The sequence below is a fragment of the Coregonus lavaretus genome (assembly GCF_964263955.1).
Source record: "Coregonus lavaretus genome assembly, chromosome: 5".
NCBI classification, from domain to species: domain Eukaryota; kingdom Metazoa; phylum Chordata; class Actinopteri; order Salmoniformes; family Salmonidae; genus Coregonus; species Coregonus lavaretus.
Genome location: NC_139992.1, coordinates 68,302,087 through 68,308,297, shown reverse-complemented (window position 1 = coordinate 68,308,297; position 6,211 = coordinate 68,302,087).

Here is a 6,211-nt window from a genome sequence, read left to right as displayed (position 1 = left end):
AGCACAAGGCTCAGTGGAATCCAAAGTCTTATTTATTCATGTTAGACCCCGAGAAAGACTATCTCAAGCATTTGGCAATCATTCAAAGATAGTAAGGCCATTGTCAAATTTCCCATAAAGCTGCTGTATGAAGTGGCATGAGGTGTTGAAGCATCCATTAGGCCTTTTAATTTCTCTGTTTGACCCGCTCTACCTTGAAATTGCAAAGTAAGTGTGTGGAACTTCTGTCAAGAATACACAGAGGGGAATTGTTCTCCTCTTCCTCCTTTATGTTGATCGATATTGTTGATAGTATTCTCCTCTCTAGGATAAGGCAGAGCATCATCCATCTCCCCCTGGCATGGTTGGCCTGGCTGACCTCTGTGGTTTCAGACAAACCTCAACAGAATGCAGACTCTGTCATCAGTATCATCTGGTGAGCCATTCTATTCCGTTTTTGTCAACATTTAACCCTTTCAGTTTGGTAACACTTTATGTGCTTTACTAGAATAAATAGATATAGCTATACTCACACAGTATATGTTGAGATAGTGATGTCATATGATGTGTGAAACACCCATACTCGGAGCGAGGCCCTTCCTTCTCCCCAGAGGACACCAGACTAGAACCCATGACTTTGGTCATTAGTCATCATGCTCCTCACCAGCATCATCACATTCATCACAGGGACACAGAAAACGTACTCGCAACGTGCATATGCACATTAATAACACCACACACAATTCATCTTACAGAAGCAAAATTAATTTCCCTCCTATTGCGTAATTCTTCATTTTTGTCACTTGAGGTATGACTTATAAGCAAATCATATTTTGGGCTGCTAATGTATTTTGTGCCTTTTTTGCTACCAAGTAAGTAAACTAAGCCTATAGGCATAAACTCAAATAAAAGATTCCTCTTTGTTGTTGAAAGAGGTCTTTGTACATCAGTCGACCTGGCCGCAGTTCCTCTCTGAATATGTAAAACACTGTAATTTGAGGATTGAGATTCCTTTTAATAAAGAAACTAATGCGAAGATTTAAAATGAACATGGTGATTAAGAGCAAATGTGCCAGGCATTTGTATAGCAGGACTGCAAGATAATTAATAAAGATTCATGCTTTAGACCCACATTTTTATTTTGCACAAAATGTGCCTGATGAAGGCAGCATTTAATCACCTTACTGACAGGAGTAACTGCTTTCATTTAACCTTGACTGAAGATCATGAATTCTAACACGTTTAATTGGATACATCATTTAACAGAATGAACAGAGCAAATGTTCCCCAATTCAAAGGCTCTGATTGACAGACAGTGGCAGTAAGGCCTGCTACAGTTAAAGCTAATCTGTATTCACTGCCCCCGTCACCCAGCTCCATAAGTGATGTGACTCTGTTTGATCATCGCTGCAGAGAAACTTTGTTGAACTTCACCTTGTTTTGAAAAGGCTAGATACTGAATGAAAAGGGAAGGTTGGGGGGGGGGGGGGGACATGCAGAAACCCCTTGGGTGTCAGCAATTCCTCCCACCTCTGGCCCAACAGCAGTTACCCTCCTTATTCCTGACAGGGACATGACAGGACAAAAGACAACACTAGAAGTCTCACACCATTATGTTTATTATCACCATCAGCAGCTTAATTTAAATGTTTCGAAATCAGGAAAATGACAACGCCATCTTTCTGAAACATTGGAAATAATGACTTTGTCTCATAGCCCTCTGCAGACAATTGCCCCGATGATGTGAAAACTGTGTCAAGTGGCACACAGTGAAATGTGTTGCAGACACTTAATTGTTTTCTTGCCTTTCTTGACTCTAGAGAGAACAAATGTAATCTGTGAGCCAGACATTTCCTCAGCGATGAAGCCTAACCAGCCAAAGCATGTTTGGTTAAGCAACCAAGCTCCAGGGTTAAATTTCATATTTTGCAATTACAGGTTTTTTTGTGTTTTTTTTATGTAATGCATTATTTAAATGATCATAGCTTTGGGATGTTTCTGGGATCATGCTTCCAGGATTTTATATTAGGGAGCTTAAACAGTTAATATGTGAATCAGTGACATAGGCTACTGGCTAATGGATGTATAACCATGTCAATGTAATTATTCATTTATTTAGACGTTTGTGTTGGAGAAAGCCCCTTGGTATGGTGCCAACCCCTATGTTGTTGTTACAGCATGTGGGACAAAACAAATGGATGTGTAACGGTGAATCTCGGCTTAAAAGTGAATGTTGAACTTAGAAACATGTACAAACTGATTTGATCAATGAGAGGAGGGTTGTATAGGAGATAAGCAAGGTTACAACTACCTCATTCATAGACGTTAACTGCTTTAGCGCCTATTGACGATAGTATCGTCTTTACGGGGGGCTTTTTGTTAAGAGCCCTGACGCTTGGTCAGAAAGTTAAAACGCATCGCTTGCGGTAGTATTTTGGAAACATAACGAACTTATCTTTCATATCAGCGAGAAATCATTTTCAAAAGAATAAAGGTAAAATACTATCAAATCAATTCAAATTGTGTCACATGCGCGGAATACAACAGGTGTAGACCTTAGTCAAATGCTTACTTACAAGCCCTTAACCAACATTGCAGTTTTAAGAAAATAAGTGTTAAGTAAATAATAGATAAGTAAAAAATAAAAGCAGTAAAATAACAGTAGCTAGGCTATATACAGGGGGTACCGGTACAGAGTCAATGTGCAGGGTAATTGAGGTAATATGTACATGTAGGTATAGTTAAAGGGACTATGCATAGATAATAAACAGAGAGTAGCAGCAGCGTAAAAGAGGGGGTGGGGGACAATGCAAATAGTCTGGGTAGCCATTTGATTAGCTGTTCAGGAGTCTTATGGCTTGGGGGTATAAGCCATTAAGAAGCCTTTTGGACCTAGACTTGGCGCTCCGGTACCGCTTGCCGTGCGGTAGCAGAGAGAACAGTCTTTGACAAGGGTGGCTGGAGTCTTTGACAATTTTTAGGGCCTTCCTCTGACACCGCCTGGTATAGAGGTCCTGGATGGCAGGAAGCTTGGCTGAGCAGTTGTCATACCAGGCAGTGATGCAACCAGTCAGGATACTCTCGATGGTGCAGTTTTATAACTTTTTGAGGATCTGAGGACCCATGCCAAATCTTTTCAGTCTCCTTAGGGGGAATAGGCTTTGTCGTGCCCTCTTCATGACTGTCTTGGGGTGTTTGGACCATGATAGTTTGTTGGTGATGTGGACACCAAGGAACTTGAAGCTCTCAACCTACTCCACTACAGCCCCGTTGATGAGAATGGGGGCGTGCTCGGTCCTTCTTTTCCTGTAGTCCACAATCATCTCCTTTGTCTTGATCACGTTGAGGGAGAGGGTGTTATCCAGGCACCTCACTGCCAGGTCTCTGACCTCCTCTCTATAGGCTGTCTCATCGTTGTCGGTGATCAGGCCTACCACTGTTGTGTCGTCGGCAAACTTAATGATGGTGTTGGAGTCGTGCCTGGCCATGCAGTCATGGGTGAACAGGGAGTACAGGAGGGGACTGAGCACGCACCCCTGAGGGGCCCCCGTGTTGAGGATCAGCATGGCAGATGTGTTGTTACCTACCCTTACCACCTGGGGACGGCCCGTCAGGAAGTCCAGGATCCAGTTGCAGAGGGAGGTGTTTAGTCCCAGGGTCCTTAGCTTAGTGATGAGCTTTGAGGGCACTATGGTGTTGAACGCTGAGCTGTAGTCAATGAATAGTATTCTCACGTAGGTATTCCTTTTGTACAGGTGGGAAAGGGCAGTGTGGAGTGCAATAGAGATTGCATCATCTGTGGATCTGTTGGGGCGGTATGCAAATTGGAGTGGGTCTAGGGTTTCTGGGGTAATGGTGTTGATGTGAGCCATGACCAGCCTTTCAAAGCACTTCATGGCTACAGACGTGAGTGCTACGGGTTACCTTAGTGTTCTTGGGCACAGGGACTATGGTGGTCTGCTTCAAACATGTTGGTATTACAGACTCAGTCAGGGACAGGCTGAAAATGTCAGTGAAGACACTTGCCAGTTGGTTAGTGCATGCTCGGAGTACACGTCCTGGTAATCCGTCTGGCCCTGCGGCCTTGTGAATGTTTACCTGTTTAAAGGTCATACTCACATCGGCTACGGAGAGCGTGATCACACAATCGTCCAGAACAGCTGATGCTCTCATGTATGCTTCAGTGTTGCTTGCCTCGAAGCGAGCATAGAAGTAATTTAGCTAATCTGGTAGGCTCGTGTCACTGGGCAGCTCGCAGCTGTGCTTCCCTTTGTAGTCTGTAATAGTTTGCAAGCCCTGCCACATCCGACAATCTTAGTCCTGTATTGATGCATTGCCTGTTTGATGGTTCGTCGGAGAGCATAGCGGGATTTCTTATAAGCGTCCGGGTTAGAGTCCCGCTCCTTAAAAGCGTCAGCTCTACCCTTTAGCTCAGTGCGGATGTTGCCTGTAATCCATGGCTTCTTGTTGGGGTATGTACCTATGGTCACTGTGGGGTGACGACATCAACAATGCACTTATTGATGAAGCCAGTGACTGATGTGGTGTACTCCTCAATACCATCGGAGGAAACTCTGAACAAATTCCAGTCTGTGCTAGCAAAACAGTCCTGTAGCTTAGCATCTGCGTCATCTGACCACTTCTTTATTGACCGAGTCACTGGTGCTTCCTACTTTAGTTTTTGCTTGTAAGCAGGAATCAGTAGGATAGAATTATGGTCAGATTTGCCAAATGGAGGGCGAGGGAGAGCTTTGTACGCGTCTCTGTGTGTGGAGTAAAGGTGGTCTAGAGTTTTTTTTTCCTCTGGTTGCACATTTAACATGCTGGTAGAAATTAGGTAAAACTAATATAAGTTTCCCTGCATTAAAGTCCCCGGGCACTAGGAGCGCCGCCACCGGGCACTAGGAGCTCCGCCTTGGTAAATAGTGTGGTCTACAGCTTATCATGAAATACTCTACCTCAGGCGAGCAAAACCTTGAGACTTCCTTAATATTAGATTTCGTGCACCAGCTGTTGTTTACAAATATACACAGACCGCCACCCCTTGTCTTACCAGAGGCCGTTGTTCTATATTGCTGATGCAGCGTAAACCCCGCCAGCTGTATGTTATCCATGTCGTCGTTCAGCCACGACCGTTTTTTAATGTCCCGTTGGTAGGATATTTGTGATCGTAGCTTGTCAATTTTGTTATCCAATAATTGTACATTAGCTAATAGGACTGATGGAAGAGTCAGATTACCCACTCGCCTTCGGATCCTTACAAGGCACCCTGACCTTCGTCCCCAACATCTCTGTCTCTTTCTCCTGCGAATGACGGGGATTTGGGCCTTGTCGGGTGTCTGAAGTAAATCCTTCGCGTCCGACTCGTTGAAGAAAAAATCTTTGTCCAGTTCGAGGTGAGTAATCGCTGTCCTGATATCCAGAAGCTATTTTCCGTCGTAAGAGACGGTGGCAGAAACATTATGTACAAAATAAGTTACAAATAACGTGAAAAAACACACATAATAGCACAATTGGTTAGGAGCCCATAAAACGGCAGCCATCTCCTCCAGCGCCATTATATGGTATCTACACACCTTTATAGGGTTTGGGTTAGTGTTCCCACACGGCCATATCTCCATGTTACAGGGCTTGTTTACGGAAGACAGACGGAAGACATAGGCCACCACTTGTGCTAATTAGCTATCTAGCATGCTCCGAACACCTGTGTGTAAGCTAACTGGGGAGGAAGTGGAGTTCATCAACAGGAGGCACACAGTGTATGGATCTGTGCAAAACTGCTACAGTAAGTGTATCTTTTTTTTTTTAAAGCTTCATTCTCGCTGAGATGAAAGATAAGGGGCATATCAGCATGTGTTTCGAAAACCGCTTTGAAAGTGATGATTATTGACATTTCTAAACACTGCGTCGGAATTGTCGTTTACACGGAACCAAATGTGGGCGAATGTAATGGCTGAAAACCCTACATACGGAGAAGAGGGGTTTTCAAGAGCTAGGTTACAACATGTAGATGTTACAATAGAGAAACTGTGGGATGATGACACAGAGGTTCGTTAGGCCAGCTGGGTCAGATCAATACTGACATTTAGGAACAGATGAAAGACATGTTAAAGGAAATGCACATTAAGGGAACGAAATCATATCCAGTCGAGTGTTGTTAATTCTGTTTCACTACAATAATATAAACCATCTGTGCTGCTTTTAAGTGGTGAGAATAATCTTAAGATTATAG